Below are 19,218 nucleotides of genomic sequence, written 5' to 3' on the forward strand. Positions count from 1 at the left end.
CTTCAGGGCCTTGGAGAAACCCTCAGAAACAGACAGCCTCTGCCATCTAAAGATGGTAATTATCAAGGTTCATTCCTACCTAATCAAGAGCCTGTGCTGTTCACATCTCAGGGATGTCTGAAAGGATCTGCAAGAACCAGATCTATAGAGCACTTTCCAATAACAAGTCCTTTAAACATATGACCTAATTTAAGCATGTGTGCGCACATTTTCAGAAATGTGTGTGTGTGTGTGTGTGTGTGTGTGTGTGTGTGTGTGTGTATAAAAATGTGCGCCGCCCCTCCAGAGGTCCAGCCAGAGCTCCCGCCAACCCATATAAGTCAGCTCACCGAGCCTGGCAGCAAAGTGTCATTCCTTGGCCAGCTGGAGACACTGAGCCTCTGCAGACCAGGAAGGGAGGCTGATTAGAAACGAAGTTCAGGAACCAGGGATTCCCTGAAAGGTATGTAGCAAATGCCATCCAGATGTTGGGTTTTCTTCCTAAACTGTTCATCCTCCCCTCCTTCACCCTTGCCCTTTGTCCTAATCAAAGAGCAAAGTGATTTTCACCTTATTCAGCAAGATGGGGAGACCTCCTTCCTCTTTTTGGGGCATAGATCTACACGGTACAGGGTCAAATGTTGGAGGCCAATGCCTGATTCCTTTAGGTAACCTCTGCCTTGTAAGGATCATGAGGCACATACATCATCTATCCCCTAGGGCAACTACAGGAATCTAGCTAGGTTAAGTGAAGATACGCAAGATTTAGGGAAATCTGCTTAGAGGCCAGCAGGCATATTAAAATCGGTACTTCTAAGTCATTTTCTGGCTATATAGACAACCTAGCTCTTTGTGAATCTGCCCGGGAAGCTGTGGAGACCTAGTGTTGGCCACCAAACCACAACTTTTGACTTTTTGCCCTGATCTCCTAGAAAGAGGATCTCTCCCCGCCACTCGCTTCACCTTGTGAGAAACTCAGCAGTTAGCAATTTGTTTGGGCTGAGTGGCTAACAAGGGTTATTGAGTCTACTCACAGAGCCGGGCTCAGGCTTTGCTAGAGTTAATTCTGGATAAGATGAGGAAAAATAGATCTCCCGGAATCCTAGCTGCATCCTGACCTCCAGTCGGTTCCTTCTTGCCCACACCTGAACCCTAGCTTCTCTAGAAGAAAACTTAAGAATGCCCACAGTCACTCCAGCAAACTCCTGGGGCAGCAGAAGCCTCAGGGACGGGGGCTAGGGCTAGTTGGAGGGGATTTGCCAGTTGGAAACAATCAGCTACCAGCCAGAAGCCAGGAGGCTAATAGTACAGAGTCCAGGGAAGAAAACAATCCTACTTTTCTATCCACTTGAATGCTCTATCTAAAAACTTTATTATATTAAGCTGTTCATTTGGACCATGATTCATAGAAAGTTAGTTCAAAAATCAGTTGGGCAAGGGAGAGAATGGAGAGTTGCTTCGCTCTTTACTACCACCCATTTCTTCAAGAAAATACAGATAACATCTTGTGGGGCTTTTGCGAGGACCTATGGATCCTTTTAAAAACACATTTTGTTGGGTTTTAATCTTGATGCAAATCTGTCATGGGGGAAAAACAACCCAGATTTTTAGCAGCCTTAAACACAAGCTCATGTAATTTTGCCTATCTTACCACGGACCACCAGAAAGACTTTTACAGATTTGCTTTGAGAACCACTGATCTGGAGAATATGTTTTGTTCTAAAGAACTTTCATTTTCTTTGAATACCTTCCTATTTAGCCAAGAAGACATCCATTCACTGTTTGGAGAACAGGGCCTATTTGGAAAAGGGAGAGGTGAGCCCTAAGTGGGAAATCATCGGGGTACATAATATTATAGAGTCCACTTTAGTTGTTGCTGCTTTATGACCCTTATCTAATGATATTTTTTCCTAGCCTTCATTTCTTTCTTCTCAAATGAAAAGTTTTAGGGGTCTTCCTTGAAAATGATTACTGAATTTGGAGCTAGAAGACCTGAGTTAAAGTTTCAGTTTTACAACTTTGTAAAAAAAAAAAAAATCACTTAGTTTCTCTCGACCTCTGTTTCCATATCTATTAAAGGAAGGGCTTGGACTAGAAGTTTCTTAAGTTCCTTAAACTTTTTCCATTCAAGACCCTTTTTCACCTGAGAAACTTTTACATGACTCCACATATAAAGGTATATAAAATAGATATACAAACCAAACATTTATTGATAACAAATCATAATCTTACAACATTCAATTATGAACCCCATATGGGGCTGTGACTCACAGTTGAAGAAGTTTTGGAGTAGATAATTATTCAGGTCCCTTTGAGCTCTGTACATTCCTATGATTTCTTGGAGTTAGTATCTTAATCTCTAGAGAATTAGCTTATTGTTATTCAATAAAAGGCTCATACTACAGACTTCCAGAATCAGGAAGAATTTTTTAAAATGTATAACTTCTCAGGTTGTGGTAAGAGAATCCAGCTGTGGCTCATATGTGATAGATAAGGTAAGATAAGGAACACTGCAACAGCTTTGTTTAATGCTGTTTTTCATGGATCTTTGGGCATAATTTTGTCACAGGGCTGATCCTCTCTAAGAAAAGAGAACAATTACTAGATACACTGAGCTAGTAGTGTCATTGATGTTACATTGTGAGTTAGGTTTCCAAGAAAGGAAAAATGGAAATAGACTCACTTGGAATCCCATAAAAGTCAGCCTCCTGTAGAGTGGGGGACTTGCCTTACAAAATCTTCTGGGATAATAATAGAAGAGAATCAGACTCTTACCAGAGGTAGCACATTTCTGGGTCAACTCTTTCCAAAGTCTCAGGATCTGGAAGAAAGGAGTTCCGTTTGATAGCGTCTCTTTGGCTGGAATCCTTAATGAAATTTGCTATGTCTTCTCTTCGTAAGGGGGAAACCCTATACAAAGGTAATTAATGGAACTTTGGGGCCAGCACCTAATTCTCCTGGTCACTCAACATTCTTCAGAAGCAAATCCAAGACAGAGACCCCGCGGAGGCAGCCAAACCTGAGCTCTGTAGGAAGTCGGCAAAGGCTTCAGCGATTTCAGCGTCCAAGATGGGGAGAAGGGTGGAGAGAGGGAGGGACCTTAAAAGTCTTGGAGTTTCATCTTTATTGTGTACCATCGAGAGATACAAAAACCAAACCACCAGGATTTCTCCCCTTGTGGAACTTTCCAATTCTGGGAAAATAAAGAAGTGATCCAAATTGTGAGTATGACTGGACTAGCTATTTTGCTATGTAGTGTTGTGGTCCCATTACATAAGAGAATGTAATAAACTGTCTATTTAAACAAAATGCAAGAAAAGCATTTCCTAAATGGTAATGAACCACTTCCAGAACACTGATAATAATCATAGTTACTATGACATGGGTAGACATCATTTTTTCCTAAAAGGAAATTGATATAGTTCTGGGATTTATGGAATAATGAGAAATCCATAAAATAAAGGCAATGCCTTTCTCACTTCTTTCTGAACCTGTCTTGGAGAAGTACGGATTTAACTCAGTAAGGGACAGTGAAAAAGCCAGGTATCCAAAGCTGGATTAAATGGCAAGACAATGAGATCAATTCAGAAGGGACACAAGTTTTTAGAGAAGTTAGAAGATTTGGTTAGGAAGTCAATAGACAGAGGAAGATAATACCAATTTACCAGGAATACAAATAACTCACAATCCCATATTGTCACATGACCCTATAAGAGAGACAGGTCAGAGAAAAATTATCCCACAATCTTAAAGAATGGAGAGAATGGCTTACACCTAGTGAAAGCCAGTACTAGAATTTGGTTTTTCTGATTCCTAATCCAAGGGTTTTCTTACTACTTATCACTGTCTCATCGAGGAAAATAGATAGCTACAAGTTCAGAGAAATAAATTCATGCTGGATTTAAAACCTTATTTGGGCATTGAGAAGATTCTAGATTATAGAAGGAAACTAGTAAGATTGTCTTCAAAACTCTATTCAGTGTTGAGAGACAATATAGTGTGTTGGAAGTACAGCAGGGGCCTGAGTTCAAATCTTCTCCCCCCCAACTCCTTGTAACTTAATATCCACATATTTTTGAACAACTTATTCAATTTCTCTGCCCATCAGTTTCCTGATATATGTAATGAGGCAGGTGAACCAGATAGCCTATGAGGTCCTCTTCAATTCTAAATCTAGAATATTACTATTCTCATCCTTATGCATGACCTAGATGGAAATCTCTCAGTCTTTAAGGTTGTCTCAAGATTATTCTTGGGTAAATGTTGCTTTTCAGATAATTCATAAATGAAAGAAATTCATTGTGATCACAGGACAAGCAGCTTCAACAATTCTAACATGGAGACATGGTAGGGAGGCAGGTAGATACCGTCCCCAAGGTGCACTATCCATCATTCTAAGACTCCTGTAACTCCATCAATTTCCCTTAAGGAGTGGTCAATTCACTCCTGTCAACCCAAATTACAATCATTATGACCACAATTTCTGCTCTGATGGTTCCTTAGCAGTTAGACTGGAGCTGTGGCCCATCTAAACCCATACTCACAGTTTTGTCTTTTTATAATTATGCTTTTAAAAAAGGATCAAGTAGGAGCAAACAAACTTAAGATATTCCCTAAAATGAGTAACTGCACAGCATGTTCTAATCCCCACTGCTTGGAAGCATGAAAAATAGAAAATTTGCTTCACTTGTTTAAAACAACAACAACAACAAAAACCCGTGGGATGAAGAAGGAACCTCAATCTGGTCTGTTCTCAAGTCTCGGTTCAATACACAATAATTAGTTCCTTTGTTCAGAGCAAAACTTGACTATTTTAAAGTGATTATGCTCCAAGATCCTGCCATTTGACACTTGTTACAGTATTCCAGAGTGATGAGTGGTTAGATATCAACTTAAAACTAATTCATTAGGGAAACAAACATGCCAGTGGTCCTTAATATGGGGTCCATGAACTTTTTTAAAAAAATTTTGATAACTGTATTTTAATAGAATTGGTTTATATTGTAATCCTATGTGTTTTAATTTATATATTTAAAAACATTCTAAAAAGAAATGTATAAGCTTCACTGAACTTCCACAAGAGTCCAGGATATAAAAAAGATTAAGAATGCTTCATTTAAAAGTTTCTGGCTCTTTTAATGGTGCCATTGATGATTAAGGAGAAGAAGAAAGGAATAAGCATTTATATGGTGTTTACTCTGTGCCAGGCACAGTGCTAAGCATTTTTTACAAATATCTCATTTAATCCTCACAACAATCCCAGGAGGTAAGTGGTATTATTATCCCAATTTTACAATTGAGGAAACTGAAGCTAATAGAGTTAAGTGATTTGGCCAAACTTATACAGCCAGTAAGTATCTGAGTCTGAATTTGAACTCAAGCCTTTCTGACTCCAGGCTCAGTTCCCTATCCACTGTACCACCAGATGCTATGTTAACTTCAGGTTAACACAAGTGGCCTTCAATAGCATATAGATCCTACAGAAGTGGGTCTGGTAAATCACAGCTCTAAAATTGATTCAATATGTGCTCTTGGGCAAGTCAATCAATGACTCTATCTCAGATGTTAAATGGGAAATAGAACACTAGCCTACCTTGTAGGATCATTATAGAGGCAAAAGGGGTAGATTCCTGGAATCGTTGGCTTTGTGGGAGTAAAATCAGCTACCTAGCAAGTAACAAGAGATAAGACTAGAGCTGAATTATGCCTTTAATACTGCCAGTATAACCTTAGGCTAAGAAGAAGAAAATGACTACTACTTTACTGGAGCATAGTGAGAAACAATGCTTTGTATACCATAGAGTAATCTAGCAATATGATTATTCTAAAAACGTTTTATGTCACATTTTCAGTTTTTTCCCCTAAGTTCAAATGAACTAATTAAATTAAAATTAATTTTGTTTTGGAAAATATTTTGAGTATTTGCTGACAACCCTGGAGATAAATGGAGAAATCCCTGGGAGAGATGGGAATTGCTGACATAGAAATTTGGTTTATGCATCATTAAAATGGGAAAACAACAGTAACCATTCATATTCCCAAAAGGGAAGAAGGCAGCCCACAAGCAGAATATACAGTTTAAAGCTTATAAACTTTCCATTGGAGAAAAGCATGAAAAAGCCACACAAAATACATTCTTTTCCTCTATCTAGTTAGACAAGATGACCCCCTTTCCTCATTTCTCATTACACCCCAGGAAGGGAATCTAGAGTTTTTCCTGCCACATATGGGTTAGATAGGCCAGTAGCACCTGGAACTTCTCTTCATTCTTCTGATTTCCTTCCCTTTTTTAAGTTTTAGATGTCAGATACTCTTGCCTGGTCCCCAGGCACAGTTCCTTCTGTGATCAGCCTAATAGGAGAAATCGGGGAGGAGGATTCAACCCATTAGTGACTTTTAAGCTAATTTTAAGCTAAAATTTCCGAAAGTTTCTCAAGCCAGATGTGTGTGACCAAAAGCTCTTAGGACTGGCAGACATATGTGCTTATGGACACAAACCCTCACAAAATGCACACATGAACATTCAGAACTTCCTGGGAAAGAGCAGCCAAGTTAAGCCAATACTAGGAAAAATCCCTCTCTTCATTGTCTCTGGATATAAGGGATAAAGTACTAGCTATCCTTTCAGTCCTTATGCAAAAATAAGGAAAGGGGCCCGGAAAGAGTGGAGGAATATGGGGAAAGTATGAAAAGAAAGAGGAACACAAGAGGTGCTGCAAATTCCCGATGAATCCATGGTATGACATGGTAACCAAAAGGCCCCGGTGTCTTCCAGGTGCATTGCCAAAGGAGTGGTGGCCCTTCATTATAATCTCCAATACAGGAGACCTCCTTTGAGAGTGTTGTGCTCAGTTTTGGTGGCAATATTTTTGAATGGATGCTCCAGAGGAGGAAAATCACTAGGTTGAATGCACTAGAAATTAGATCATATGAGAAATGATTGAAATTTACTTTAGTATTTGGCACATAGTAATTACTAAAGCATCAATAATTGCTTGTTGATTGAAGAAACAAAAAAAAATGTTTAGGCTTGAGAAAAGAACATTTTAGGGGGACATGACAACTCTCTTTAAGGATTTTGAAGGTTGTAACTTGGAAAAAGGATGGGATTTTTCTTATTTGACCCCAGAGGGCAGAATTCAGTCCAGTTACGGTAGGGGTAACTATAAAAAAGTAGATCTTGACTCAATGCAATGAAATATTTCCTAACAATTATAAGTGAAGGGGTCATGGGCATTATGGATAAAAGTCTGGAATACCTGGTTTCAAGTCCTAACTTGCAGACGGAGACTGCTTAAAATATTTATCTTTTGCTTTTTGTCACTTTCCTTTCCAAATCTATCTCCCCTGCTGATAGTTGTTCAGTCTTTCGTCACTGTCTGACTCTTTATGATCCTGTGGATCATATTGTCATAATCTTGTCAAAGATATTGGAATGATTTGCCATTTTCCTCTCCAATGGACTAAGGTAAATGGATTAAATAACTTGCTCAGGTCACATAGCTAGTAATAGTTGGGAACTGAATTTGAACTCAGGTCTTCTTTACTACAGTTCCAGCATTCTATTCACTAGGCCAATACAATCACCCCTAAAAAAAAAAAAAAAAAAAACAAGTTTCACCACCTCTAGGAGCATCTTTTAATGATTGTCATTGTGTTTCTGTTATATCCAACTCTTCATGACCCTATGGACAGAGGTCCATGGGATTTTGGGGGCAAAAATACTGGAATGATTTGTCATTTTCTCATTCAGATCCTTTTATAGATGAGGAACTGAGGCAAAAAGTGGGAAGTGACTTGCCCAGGGTCACACAACCAGTAAATATTTGATGAATCTTCCTGATTCTAAGCCCAGTGCTCTAGCTACTGCACCACCTAACTGCCCCTATATTACAAAGAATGTAAGAGTGTATTTTTCTCAACTCTTCCTCGGGAATGAGCATTATTTTATTTAAACAGTATTGTTTTATTTTTATCTCTCTCTCTTTCTCTCTTTTTACAGTTACATTGTTAATCATTGCTTATATTTTCCCTGCTCCCATTTTGTTTTTCACATTGTATACAAATTTCCCCATGTTTCTCTGCATTGTTCATATTCATTGTTTCTTACATTAGAGTAACATTTCATTACAGTCCTTAGTTGCTGAGCATCTATTTTGTTTCCAGTGTTTTGCTACTACAAACATCTTATATTTAATTCTTACTGTTATGTCTTCTTGAATATGTCAGTTATAAATTTCCTTATCTATAAAATAGAAAATTTTAGATTAGATAGCCTCTGAGTTCTCTTCTAGGTCTAAACCTACAAGCTAATGATTCTAGGAAAAAGTGCTACTATAAAGATTTTGGTTTATATGATACCTTTCTTTTTATTTTTTAACCTTCTTGAATAGTCACCCAGCAGTAGTATTTCTGGATCAAATGGGGTTTTACATTCTACTTGAGAAAAAGGGATGCAACTGTATAGAAATAAGCATAACATGAAGAAAATTGGGGAACATGAAAACACTAACAAGCATCTACTAGATTATATGTGGGGAAATTGGAGGGGTGAGCTGAATGAGAAAGGAAAGACTCACATTGATAGAATCATGAATTCTTTGCATATTGAAGTAATTAAGTATCTAATTACAGGTAAAGAGAATCTCCTGAGTTAGAAGAAAGGTCTGGAGTTAGAGGGATAAAACTAGGGAGGGGGAGGAGGAACTGGAAGGGAAATGAGAGACATCTGTCAATGGTTTATAGGAGGGTAGGGATGAATGTCTAAGGTTGAGAAGTCTCAGTCCCATAAGCCTTAGCCTGCCTGCTTTCTGAGCCTGGCTCACAGATGGGCCCCAGAGACTCCCTGGAGAACAACAAGTCCATATCCCAGCCAGAACACTGGCAAACAACCTCTTGGAGGAGAATCTGTGCCTCTCTCAATCCCATGACCCTCTGGTGCCTTTATTAGAGACAGAATCCTGAGTTGGCTGGATAAACATTCTGTGAGCCTGATTCAGGAGGTCTAGCTGCTCAACTTGTGGGAAGCCGACCAAGCCTACAGCTCTGCCCCACTTGCAATTCCACAAGAAGTTTCCCAGTGTGGGGAGGATCATCCCACTTTAATAGCCATGGAGGAGATGTTTTTGTCCTGATTAATGATTCAGATGAAGCTCATTAATGGATTCTGAAGGTTTAAATGTTAAAAGAATTCTTTTAAGAATGATCACTGAGGCATGGGAATGAAGTAAAGACTTCCATTACCCTAAAGGATGCTGGGGAATAGAGAAGCAAAGGACAGTGGGAACCCAGCCCCTAAGTCTAGCAAAGTAGGCATGTTCCAGAAAATTAGTGGAGACAGTCAAGCAGCTATGCAAGCCCCAGAGACTACCCTCTCTCTGAGAAGGCTCTAATGAAAGGCTTCCAAGAGCTATGTGAGCCTCTGTTAGTTTGGTCTGTACGCTAGATTATTTCCCAATGAAATTTCCCAACAAGGGAGGGTCTCTCAGTTTTTACATCATGGAGAAGAGCTCAGAACCTAGAGGTCAGCAAAAAGGGCAGAGTTCCAAGAAAATTTCCAAGCAGTTTCTTCCCAGAGAAACTAGGAGTCCTGGGCTTTACCTGAAATTTCGAACAGTGTAAATCCCAGGACTGTTCTGTATGTTTCTGTTAAGCCCTCAGAAATTGGACTTAGTAGACCTGGGCTTAAATACTAGCTCTGATATGTTAGACAATTCATTTGATTTCTCTGGGCCTCAGTGTCGCTCTTCTGTAAAGTAAGTAAATGAGATAATTTCTAAAGTCCCTTCAAGATCTAGCAAGTCATTTAATCTCTGATTAACTGAGTGACTCTGGACAAGTCATTTCATTTCTTTAAGTCTTAGTTCTCAAATTTGTAAAGAAGAAATAATATTTATATCACCTATTTCATAGGACTGATGTGAGGATCAAATGTGAAATAGTATTTGGGAACTTCCTTGCTAATACTCTACTGGTGTTGGGGTCACTGCCAGTTATGACTATGACTCCACTGGGTATGAGGTTGTAGAACTTCTCAGCATCTGATTTTAGCTAAAATCTTTGGCCCTTCATAAGATTAGGCTCTTTCTAGAAGCAAGATATAATGGAAAAAAGATTTGACCATGGACTCAGAGGGTCCATTCAGATCCCACCCCTGGAGCTTACTACATAGGAAATTCACTTCTACTTCTAATCACTTAAGCCTCAAGTTTCTTCATATATAAAATGAGGGGTTTGTTTTGACAACCTAATTCCTTATAGATTTATCACCTTTTCATTTAAAACAGAAAGATCTTTTGCTACAGGTATTTTAAAAAATCAAATGTCTAACATTTGATTATTCTGTATGTATGGGGGGGTGGAGGTGAAAATGAAGAAAACTTTACAATTTTTTTTTCCATAGAAGGGTCTCTGTTTCTAAGTCTTGGTTATAATAGATACTTCCTCTCCAGAAGTAGCCATTCACCCAAGAAACAAGCACTTGAGATACAGTACTAGGGCCTTTAGACTTACCTATATTCTCTTTAATCCCAACTTCTTAGTCACCAAGGACAAAATCTGTTAAGACCTCACTCTGCCGTGGAGTTTCTTTTGGCACTCAGATTAATTTCCAAATACTAAACTATATTCAGTACTTTATTCAGTAGAAGGCAAGAACAAGAATAATTATAATACTCGGAAGAAAAATCAAAAATAATCAAAATATAACAGTCCTCCCAAAAATCTAGATCACACTCTTCCAACAATGCATAATTCCTATGGGGGATAATGGGCATATATTAACAGAAACTAAATATGAGGAGCAACCCATGTTCTTTGAGCAGCTCACAACATTAGATGGTTCTTGGTTTCTTGAGAGAATAGTCTGCACAGCAAGATAACTGTATAAATATGTATACACATATTGGATTTAACATACATTTTAACATATTTAATATGTATTAGGCTACCTGCCATCTAAGAGAGGGGGTGGGGGGAAGGAGGGGAAAATTTGGAACAGAAGGTTTTGCAAAAATCAATGTTGAAAAATTACCCATGCATATGCTTTGTAAATAAAAAGCTATAAAAAAAAAAGAAAAAAAATTTTAAATAAAAGAGAATAGTCTGCACCATGCATTACCTGCTAAGCAAGACTACTTTTCTGTTATCTGTTCCCCTTCTGTTCCTCACAGAGAAAAAGCAACTTCTTTAATACTCTTGGGCCAGTGAAGCAGTGAGGAAATCTTTAACATCTTTGCCAGTAAACTGAATAAGTGTTATGGTCTTTCAATTAGAAGCAATTGCCTTAAATCAGACAACTGGCAAATTCCTTGGATCTGTTCTGGGGCTCTAAGAAATTTCTCCCTCTTAACCTGTAGATAGCAATAGAATCAGGAAGTCTTCCAAAGACAATTCTTCCAAGAGTAAAGGATTCTGATTATTCTAATCAGCTCCCATCAAGTCCAATACTTTAATCATTGTAAAGCAGATGTAAAACTAGCCTTTCCACTTCTGTTTCTTCCTCTAAAGAGGAATAAACTCAGTTCTCCACAGAGTGGCAGAGCTTTGGGATGAGGAAAAGGGAGGGGGAGAAGAAATGGAGAGGGGGGGAAAGGGAAAAGGGAGAGGGAAGAAGGGAGAGGGGAGAAAGAGGGGAGAAAGGAGAGGGGAAAAGGAGAAAAGAGAGGGGAAAAAAGAGAAGAGGATAGTACGAAGAAAGAGAGAGAGAGAGAGAGAGAGAGAGAGAGAGAGATAAAGGAGAGGGGAGAAGAGAGAGGGAAGAGAGAAGGAAGAGAAAGAGAGAGAGAGAGAGAGGAGAGAGAGAGAGAGAGAGAGAGAGAGAGAGAGAGAGAGAGAGAGAGAGAGAGAGAGAGAGAGAGAGAGGCGCCTGCTGAATGAAAACTGAACCAAACAAAATGACTTCCTCATTTTCCAAAATTCTCTTACTCTTTCATATCTGAGTCTTATTTTCCCAGCTAGTTTAAAGCACAAATATTCTGTCAGGTCATCCTCATCTGAAAATTTTAAGCACTTAGGTAGGCATTCAAAAAATACTTCCTAATGGTCGCTTCACTCAAATTTCTCTCTCCAAAGTTACCAGTGATCTCTTTGTTGACTTACTAAATCCTTTTTCTCAATCCTAGGATCTTTCTTGATCCAAGGACCCTTTTTGATCTTTCGTAACATTTGACCCTGCTAACTACTATCTTCTCTGCTTGCTTCTCTCCTCTCTGGGTTTCCATGATATTACTCTCTCATGGTTTTCTCATGTCTGACACTTCTTTTTATTGTTCTTTGCTGGATCTTCATCCATGTAACTCCTATTAACCTTTTTTTTTTATTCAGTGCTGTTTTATTCATCAATCTTATTGACTTCTGGGAGTTCTATGCATCTCTATGCAGATAATTCTCAAGTCTATTCATGAAGCCCCAGTCTTCCTTGAATTTATGTCCAGCTTCCAGGACCATCTCCAGTCATCCTGATCTATCTCTTGCCACTGGACACAAATGCCTCTGAAAGAGGAAATGGGGCTGGTGACTGCACAACCCTCCCTCTCTTCACTTATCCAACTCACTTGCATGTCATGGCATCACTTCCCTGAGATCATACTCCTCTACCAGAACGAAGGACAAGCACCAACTTCTGTCCAGAAACACCAACTGTCCTTTGTATCTCTCTAACTGTACATCCTATAGACATCTGAAACTCAATATGACCAAAATAGAATCTTTCCCCCAAACCTTCCCATCTTCCAAACTTTTATTTCTATTGAGGTCAACAATATTCTTCCAATGACTAAGAGTCAGAGTTTTGCTACCTATCACAATTCTTCCTGCTAAATCACCCTCCCCCCATCTAATCTTTTGCCAAATCTCGTCCTTTTCTCCTTTACTCCAAGATCTCTTGGACACATCACCTTCTTTCCACTTTTCCAGCTACCACCTGGTGCAGATGGTGGCAACAGTGTTCTAGCTGATCTACCTACCTGAAGTCAGTCCTGCCTCTAGTCTATCTCTCATTCAGCTGCCACAGTGATTTTTCTAAGACATAGGTCTGATCATGTGACTACCTTCTCCCTATTGCTCTAGGATCAAATATAAAATGTTATGCTTGGTATTTAAAGTTGTTCATAACTTGATTTCTTCTTACCTTTTTCAATCCTTCCACAAGTCCTGTAGAAGTAGAAAATTATGCTCTTATTTCAATCCTAGGCAAGACTACTGGATTCTGATACCTTGCCTAGAAGCTAGATGCTTGGGTTCACAAGTTCAAAACATTCAGTAAATACAGTACCAATAATGCTTCCCATTATTTATTAGGCAGTACTGAATCTTTCAACAACTTAGGAGCTGGTTAGTTCTGTGAAAATGAGGAAATGACTGTGGCAGAGCTGCCTGTCAAATTGGTCTTCATGGCAGATCTATGGCCCTTCAGTACAGGCCACCCCACATACCCCGAAGGATTTCCCTAATGGAAAATGGTATTCTCACTCCCGTTCTTTAGGAACCCACAGAAACCCTGAGTCTCAGAGGAAACCCAGACATGTCAACCCCTACAGTTTCTTCCTGTGAAGACATCCTGCGGTACCTCTAGAGTAAATACAAAAACTGCAGCCATTGAGGTAGGGGAAGAGAAAGCCAATAAAGAAAGAATTCAAACTGGAGATGGAGAAAGAAATGCATGAAAAGGATTCCAAGAAGAACCAACAGAAAGAATGAGAATTTCAAGGATCTCAGAAGAAGTGAGAGAGAGAGTAAGACTAGGCTAGATACTGACAGACCAGCATTTCAGTCCTACCATTGGAATAGATTTATAACCTCCTACATATTATGCTAACTCTCTGCTTTTATTTCTTCAAGGGAAAATATCCTCTTCTCTCAACCCAAGATTTTGTGACAGGAGTTCTTTGAGGTCAGAGACCATGTCTTGTCCTTTTCTTCTTTTCCCCAAAGGGTTTAGCTAAGGGTTAGACAGCTAAATGAGGGAGTGGAAAGTGTGTAGGGCCTGGATTCAGAAAGACTCATCTTGCTGAGTTCAAATCTGGCCTCAGGCACTTGCTAGTTGAGTGACCCTTGGCAAGTCACTTAATCCTGTTTGTCTCAGTTTCCTTATCTGTAAAATGAACTAGAGACAGAAATGGCAAATTACTCTTTTATCTATCCCAAATGGGGTCACTAAGAGTTGGACACAACTGAAAAACAACTGAACAAGGATACATCAGAAGGATACAATGGAGACTTATTGGTCTGTATAAGTTGAGGAAAGAGCAACATGGGAGGCAAGATGCAAATTTTTTTTAATAAGATGAGGGGACCTGGAGAAAGACAGGAAGATTTTCAATCCATCCAATTCAAGTCAATAAACTTTCAGTAAACTCATCTTCAGAGTCCTCCTTTTGTTTGGCAGTTAAGGAGAGGAAAAGATGGTCAAAAACCACTGTTCTGTTCTTACTGAGCTTTAAGTATGTAAAATATACATGCCTGTTACATAAAATATAACATCAAAAACAACAATATGAAATAAAAGTTAAGAGGTGTATTTGATGGAATGTAAGCTCCCTGAAATCAAGGATTTCTTTTTGTCTTTTGTAGACTTCTTATATAATTCTTAATGCCTTGTCTATAGTGGGTTATTAATCAATACTTGTCAATTGATTGATTGATCCATTGGAGAAATCAGATATACTATATTGGATTACTTGCTATCTAGGGGAGAGAGGGAGAAAATATGTTTTTTCATATATTTTCAAGGTTTTGCAAGAGTGAATGTTGAAAACTATCTTTGTGTGTATTTTGAAAAATAAAAAGCTATTTTTAAAAAGAGAGGGAATAAGGTATAAGCAGAGTACTTCAAGAATCAATACATTACTTTTTTTCAAGAAAGAGAATTGATAACAAAGTTAGTTGCCCAACAGTCTAAAAAGCTAAACAAAAGACAGATGAATGTAATAGGCTATTACTGAGCTGTTAAAAAATAAAAAAAGAAATCAGACCCTATGACTATGAAAAATACAGAGAGACAAGGGAAGAAATATTAATTGATTCAAAATCAAGTCAGAGAAAGGAATATGATTATCACAATGACTATAATAATACCTATGTAAAGAAAAAAATCAAAACTGAATATTGTGTCACTTGGTCTGCCAATAGCATTTAAGTCAGGCACTGAACTGATTGAAAATAGTCCCTGCATTTGAGGAACTCACAGGCCAATGAGCGAGGACAATGTGCAAACCGTTATGTACAGACAAAATACATGCAAGATAAAACTAAAGATAATCTTAGAAACAAGGTATCTGAGTTAACAGAGATTACAAAAAGCTAGTTAAAAGGTAGAATTTTAGTTGGTACATGAAGAAAACCAGGGGAGCCAGGAAAAAGAAAAAGAGAATTGTAGGCATGGGGGACAGTCAGTAAAAATGCTTGGAGTTGGGAGATGTAGTAGATTATTCAAGGAACTGCAAGGGTGTCAGCATCACTAGATCGTAGGATATGCAGAGGAAAGTAAAAAGATTGGAAAAGTAGGAGACCAGGTGGAGAAGGGCTTGGAGTGTCAAACAAAGGATATTAAACTTAGGGAACCACTGGAGTTTATTGAATGATGAGGTAGGATGGGGTAATGGTCAGATCTGTGCTCTAGTAAGATTAATTTGAGATTTTAGTGGAGTATGATATAGAATAGAGAAAGATTTATGCATAGAGATCAAACAGCAAGCTACTGCAATAGTCTAGATGTGAGGAGATGAGATTCTGTACTATGATGGAGGCAATATCAGAGAACAGAAGGAAGCATATACAAGAAAGATATTACCAAAGTCAAATAGATGGAACTTGGCAATAGATTGAAGGGGTGTGTGTGTGTGTGTGTGTGTGTGTGTGTGTGAATATAAAGGATTCAGGGAGATACCTAAGTTTCAAGTTGAAATGACTGAGAAGATGATGGTACACTCAACGGTAATAGGGAAATTAGGAAGGAGGATTTGGAGGAGGTAGAGAAGATAATTAGTCCATTTCTGAATATGTTTAAAATATCTACAATATATCCAGTTTGAGATGTTAGAGATGACAATCTAGAAGTTAGGAGAAAGATTGTCAGGATGAATACTATGAGAATCATCAGCATAGAGACAATAATTAAATCGAGGGGAGCTGATGCGATCATCAAGTAGACTAATTTAGATGGAGAAGAGGAAGGAGCCCAGGATAGAGTGGGATACTCACAGTTAATGGCCATGATCCGGATAAAGATTCAACAGAATGAAAAGGGATGGTCACACAGATAGGGGAAGACCCAGGAGAGAGCACATGGACACTAAAGAGAAGAGAAGAGAACAGGGAGATTGACATATCAAAGGCTACAGAAGTCAAAAAGAATGAGGGTTTTTAAAGGACTATTAGATTTGGCAATTAAGAGAGATCACTGGTAATTCTGAAGAGAGCCATTTCAGTTGAATGATGAGATTAGAAAACAGATTATAGAGATTTAAGAAGAGAGTGAGAAGAAAGGAATTAGAGGTATTTATTAGAGATGGCCTTCTCATGGAGTATAGCCATAAAAGGGAGGGATGATGATGAGTATTGGGGAAGAACAAATCACATGAATGTTTTTGAAGATTGGGGAGAGACAGGTATGGTTTTTACATAGCAGGGAAACAATCAGAAGAGAGGAAGAGATTGAAAATAAGTGTGAGAGTGGAGGTGGAAAAGATGAGCTGGAATGCTATCACTTGTGCTTATAGTTGGGTTTGCCTTAGTAAGGGGAAATGGAATGAGGGAGGAAATAGTGACAGAGGCATCTGGGTGGTATAAAATAAAAAATATGGGAGAAGAAGGAGCTTTCAATGGCCTCAAATTTTTCAGTGACATAAATATGAGGCAAGATTCTCAGCTGAGGATAGGGAGAGGGGAAACCACAGGAAATTTGAAGACATTTGAAAAGCTTTGGGAAAATTCACTGTGGTAAGTGAAATAATGAAGTGATTAATTTGGTGGAAAAGACTACCTTGCCATAGTGAAGACCAAGCAGAATATTTCATATAATCTTAGTCTTGGCTGCTATGTTGCTTAATTTTGCAGATTTGTTTGTTTTTAGTTTTTATTTAGTTTTGATTTAGATTTGATTTAGTTTAGATTAGTTTAGATTAGATTTAGATTTGATTATAAGAGAGCTCAGTGGGAATGGGAATATATTTGCAAATAAAGGTGATATAATAACAAAAAACACAAAAAAAGAAAGTTAATTCAAGCCCACCAAAAAGGGGGTATTACCACTTATAGACAATGACTAAATTAATATGTCTGTTCAGAAAAGGTCCTGCAGGCTTTCCATAGCTGGTGGATTCAGCCCACATGAATGAGGCCAAAAAGTCTGGAATGACTGCCCATCATGCCCTTCTTCCTCTTATTTGCCTGCTGAATTGTTACCCATCACTTAAAGTCCAAGTCTAATGCCCCCTCCTCAAGTAGTTTTTGCCAATTGTTCCCTTTTCCACAATGAGCATACCTCTCACGTAGCCTTCAATTTTAAATCTACATATCACACAATTATAATTATTTGGGTTTTATCCTCCCTCTTTTGCACCCATCCCCAAGCTTTTTAATGGCAGGCAATATGTCTTCTCTGAGCTTCCTATCTCTCCTTAGGCCTATCACAGGGCTTCTTACGCAAAACTTTGTTGAATGAAGAATGTAGCAAATAATGGGTCAATGTCCCATTGAAAGAAAGTCTCTACTGAGATGTTACAGTAATTTGACATCCTTTGCTGTTAATGACTAACATAACAGAGATGTAGTACTTACTCATTTAAACAGAGTTGATGACGGTGGCCATCAGTTTTGTCTTTCTTTTCTCCCTCATATGGTCCCTATTTACTAGAAAGTTCCTGCTCTTAGTGATCAGATCCTCAAAATAAAGATGCTGTCCTGTGATCTAAAGTTTATCCTCATTATCCAATGGTTGGTTTATTGTTTTCCTTTGTTCTTGAAGAGGATCAAAGTGACATCCCTATGTTAATGTCCAACTGTGGCCAACCAGAGTAATATGAACTCGAAATGCTCTACAACAGATGAGGCACAAATAATCCATAGAAACATTTGGGGTAGATTCTCTAATTTTGCGCATTTTGCATTTTTTTTTGAGCTACTTCAATTCTGCTTTGCTCGTAGAGTACAGCACCTTCTCTGACATGGGCTGGATGCTACTGTGCCAGTGTCTCCCATGTTTAGCAATCAATTCTAAAGTTCTTAAGAGAGACCTGGAAAGTATACTTGTATCATTTTTTCTAAATATAACATACACATTTGTCTTTTTGGCAAGCTTGGCGTTCGAACAATATGTCTAGCCCATCAGTGTTTCATTCTCTGCAGCAGAGTTTGAATGTTGGACAGTTTAGTTAGAGAAAGGACCTCAGTGTCTAATATCTTATACCAGGTGATCTTCAGAATCTTCCTAAGATAATTCAAATGGAAGCAATTCAGTTTCTCCACTTGACATTAATGTACTGTCCAGGTTTCACCGGCATACAGTAATGAGGTCAGTACAATGGTTTCATAGATCTTCAGGATCTATTGGTAGGAATTCTAATACTTCTTTCCTCCCACATTTTCCTTCCAAGCCTACCAAATACTCACCTAGCTCTGGCAATGCATGTGTCAACTTCCTTATTATTGTGTTCTTCCCTGAAAAGTATACTGCAGAGGTAACTTATCCACAGCATTCAAACTTCTCCACTTGTTATAACCAATGGTTCCACATATGGATGATGTGGTGTGGGTTGATGGAGTACCTATGCTTTGTTGGTGTTGATTGTTAGGCCAAAATTAGCACAAGCAGCAGAGAATTGATCCATAGCTTGTTGCATCTCAGCTTCAGAAGCTTCATTGAGTGCACAATCATTTATAAACAAAAAATCATGTACCAGCACTCCCTCCACTTTAGTCTTGGTTTGTAATCTTTTCAAGTTGAAAATTTTACCATAAGTGAGATAGCTAACCTTGCGATATATTTCTCTTCATTGAAGGCATTTGACTGAAAACATCATACTAAAAAGCATTGGAGCAAGTACACAACCTTGTTTCACTCCATTTGTGCCTAGGAAAGCGTGAGAGTATCCTTCCAGAACCCACACAAGCATTCCATCATGAAATACTGATGAATTTTTCTGGGCAAACAAATGTTGACATAATTTTCCATAAGCCCTCATGACTGACAGAATCAAAGACCTTGATCAGATCTACAAACATTGTGCACAGAACTCTATT

General features: G+C 38.5%; 1 protein-coding gene across 2 annotated transcripts in view; it reads left to right on the forward strand.

Annotated features, from left to right (window-relative positions):
* Positions 1–354: 354 nt before the first annotated feature.
* Positions 355–19,218, forward strand: part of ASIP (agouti signaling protein) — a 58,313-nt gene continuing 39,449 nt past the window's right edge. Inside the window, exon 1 of one of the 2 annotated variants that reach the window (XM_051979149.1) lies at positions 355–442. The gene's annotated coding sequence lies outside the window, so the exon portion shown is untranslated. Of the gene's footprint in view, positions 443–2,761; positions 3,201–19,218 lie in introns of those variants that run through there. The other variant, XM_051979148.1, reaches the window with a different exon arrangement.

This window comes from Antechinus flavipes, chromosome 2 (assembly GCF_016432865.1).
Source record: "Antechinus flavipes isolate AdamAnt ecotype Samford, QLD, Australia chromosome 2, AdamAnt_v2, whole genome shotgun sequence".
In the NCBI taxonomy this organism is placed as follows: domain Eukaryota; kingdom Metazoa; phylum Chordata; class Mammalia; order Dasyuromorphia; family Dasyuridae; genus Antechinus; species Antechinus flavipes.